This window comes from Octodon degus, unplaced genomic scaffold, assembly GCF_000260255.1.
Source record: "Octodon degus isolate 3935 unplaced genomic scaffold, OctDeg1.0 scaffold00145, whole genome shotgun sequence".
Lineage (NCBI taxonomy): Eukaryota > Metazoa > Chordata > Mammalia > Rodentia > Octodontidae > Octodon > Octodon degus.
In genome coordinates this window covers 69,226-72,941 of record NW_004524721.1, presented here as the reverse complement: position 1 = coordinate 72,941, position 3,716 = coordinate 69,226, and positions in this window count along the sequence as shown.

The following is a 3,716-nucleotide window of genomic DNA, read 5'->3' as shown; positions in this document are numbered from 1 at the left end:
TTCTTCTTCTTCTTCTTCTTCTTCTTCTTCTTCTTCTTCTTCTTCTTCTTCTTCTTCTTCCTTTTTCTTCTTTCTTTTCTTCTCCTTTTTTGTATTTTAGGGAAGGGTCTATAGGTGATCAGGGTCTCACTATTAAATCAGACTTATAGTGATCTGCCTGTTTACAGCCTCCCAAGAGCTGGGATTACAGGTGCATGTCACCATGCCCAGTCTCAATTGCCGTCTCAGTACACTCCAGGGGTGGGGCTGGCATGGCAGCCCTGATTGAAGGTGATTTAATCCACTGAGCTATTTGGCCAGCCCCTAGGACTTCAGTCTTCTGAGCTCTCTCTGTGATACTCAGCATCTTGGCTGAACTGCAAGCCCATTGCTACTGGAAAACAGCCATTTTCCATTGACTGAAGGCATTTCAGAATGCAGTTCTGATTATCATACACAGATTCTGTCTACTTCCTTGTGATAAAATGATGAAACTTTTTGTTTCTTACATATATGGTGTGTGGGAGTTTCAACAGAATGCCATTCTAACAACCCATTAACCAGATATTGGAAGGGGGAAGGCTAAACTATTCCAAGGGGGAAAAATCAGTTACTTCCTGTTGTATATTCTTGCTTGCTAAGTAATCACTGGCTGCTTAATTTGTCCATATAAGTAGAGGAAAGTGTAACAGGCTGAGTGGGTCATCAGCTCTTACCAAGGGGTAATTGACATTATTCTTTAAAGTTTCACTTTGTAATTTAGTAATACTAATATTTTAAAACTTGCTATTAAAGTGAACATTAATCTTTTTTAAGAGTTCAGTCTAAGTAAATAACCAGTGGAATTTGTGTCAGTTAGCTTTTATCAAAGGTCAAAATTAATATTGCATATTCATAAACATGCCTTCAGGAATATATACATAATTTTTTACTTTCTAAAAGAGTTCTTAAAGTAAGTAACACTTCACTTACATTAAACAAAGAACAGATATTAAGCAGGCAAAAGGGTAGAAGTTTGTGGGGTATGTGAAGGCATCCTAGGGACAGGAGACAGCATGGACTTAGGCAAGAAATGCCACAGGATGCATGCTTTGATGTTACTGAAACACAATTTAGGATGGAACTTGGTGGTAGTGATACAGGGAGAAAAACGGATCTCGGGTGGGTGACTACTAAATGATACAGGGAACCTCCAAAAGACCTAGGGAAAAATGATCTCCCAACCTGACCTGCATGAGTTCATGTTCTCTAAAACTAAGCAAAGAATTTCAGGAACAAACAGAGGTTATGAGCAGAATATATTTATTGAGGGAAAGAAAGCTCCTCTCCAAGAGAGGGACTGGAGGGGGGGCCCAAGCATGTTGTTGCCCCAGAAGCTATCTCTTTCAGGAACTTTTGTAGTGTAAAGCCATGCAGGATGAAGGTGGAGAAAGGCAGAACTCACTTAGGTGTATGTAGGGTGGGACAAAACTATGGTCAACCAATGAGATTACAAGCACTGTTGCTCATGTAAAATTAAGCCCAGGACCAAATGGTGAAGGGAGTCACTGTTGTAACACAAAGTGAGGCAGGCTCAAAAACTTTAAAAGTGCTTAACTTTATCTAGTACCCAGTGGCAACACCTGGCATGAAGTGCATAATTGAGCACAGAAGTGGGTGAGTGTGGGGTTTATAAAGCTTAAAACCACAAAGCAGGCGGAGGACAACTTGGGGAGTTCAGGGAGACATGGCAGCTGTTGAGACTAGATATGGTTAGAGGTCTTAAGAAGTTCTTGTAATTTAAGGGTGTAGGAGCAGCAGTGGACATTTTGAAACTCAAGGGTAGGGTGAGGGCTTGTAGAAACTGAAGTTCTGTGAGATAGGCACACATTTTACAGCAGTTGACATGGTTCACTCCGATGGAGCATACAGAACAGGCTGGTGGCACTTTGGTCAGGTTATCACATTCCCCACTGGTTTTTGTGGCCGAGTCAAATCATTGACTCCTCAGGAACTTGTAGGTGAAGTTATATCAAATTATTTTGACATGGTTCACCATTGTTAATCTATTCCAACAGCAAGGAACATTAGTTAACAACAGAGTCTGAGTAGATGGGTTTTTAGAACTCTAGAACAGACAATATCTCTCATGTCCCTACTGGTTTTTGTGCCACCTCTTGGGCTGTATGAAGTGGACAGTTAAGGCCTTACTATGTCTTTATACACAAAATCTGTATGATTACCTGGGTTTTGGTATCTTTTAAGAAAGAACAAATTTTCTGAAAAATTACAGCATATACAATCAAAACAGAAGTACCCGAGCTAACAGATAAATGTATAAACTTTTTGAAGCTAACATTTATAACCCACTAGCTTTTAGACCCCTTTATTTATGGAGTCTGACAGTTTGCTATAAGTCCCTCTAGCTATGCTTATAATTATTTTTAAATTTTTAGAACATATGAAAAACAGATTAATGCCTTATTATTACTGTTAATATTTTTAAGTAATTTAAGTACAGTTTGGCATATTTTCCCTAGTTACACCTGTGTTTACTATCAGCATGAAATATTGGAGTTACATAAAAAACCAACCAGGCTAACTTAATATATTTATCATGAAATATACAGTATTCATTCAGATCAAACTAATGTCCCATTTAATTTTTGGATATGACCCTTATTGTAAGCAAGGGGCATTATGGAGGGATTTATATTTTTAACATTGGTTCTGAGTTTTATGTTTTAAAAATAAAGCCTAGGGGCTGGTGAGATGGCTCAGTGGTCTAAAGCACCTACTTAGAACAAGCTTAGCAAAGCACAGGGACCGCGGTTCAATCCCCCAGCACCATATGCCAGCCAGCCTTGCCCCCTGGTGGGTTGAGCTGGCCACACACACACACACACACACACACACACACACAAAAAATAAAATAAAAAAAACTAAAAATAAATAAAAACAAAACCTGGCTTTATCTATAGCCCCAAAGCTATTGAACACTTTTTACATTGACAGGATTGTATCTATATATGAACAATATATCACAATTACATCTAAAATAAGATGAAAATGACTGGAAAAAAGGTCATGGTTGGAGAAAGACAAAGAGACCTGTGCCAATATCCAGCAATGGGCTGGGGTTTTCCCTGTAGTTGTGATTACTCAGGGCTCCTCCATGGAGATGACAGGTAGAGATGACAGTCTGGCCAGAGGGAGGAGGCAGGTCTAGCGCCTTTTAGTCCTACTGGACCATCTGAGAAGCTGAGTCTGAGCTCTGGGGCCTCTGTCTCAGAGTGCATTCTCACTTTTAGTGGCTGCCTTGGCAGTTAGGGCATGACTTGTGGGTCTTTTAAGGCAGTCCCTCTTATGATCGATGGCCTGGCTTCTGACAGCAGTAGTAGGTGAAACTCATTGGGGTTGAGCTCTTCTTGAAGCCCAGAGAATCAGACTTAGAGTCTGTTTTGAGGCTGCAACAAAGGCAGTCATTTTTGGTCTTTTTGTTTCTTCTCCCTGGTTCTCTCCCAGTTTTGATTATAGGATGTTGTTTTCTTAGTGTCCTATAAAGTATCAACTCTGGAGCAAAACTATCTTTTGTAGCTTTTTCTTAATATCTGAAGCAGACTAAGTAATGAACTTATCTGTAAAAGTAATCTTCCCCTTACTAAATTAGCATCTCAAAAAGTATACTTCTTAAACAAGAAATTCAACAATATCTACAATTCAATGAAAATTCAAGCACAACTTACCGTAATTTATGG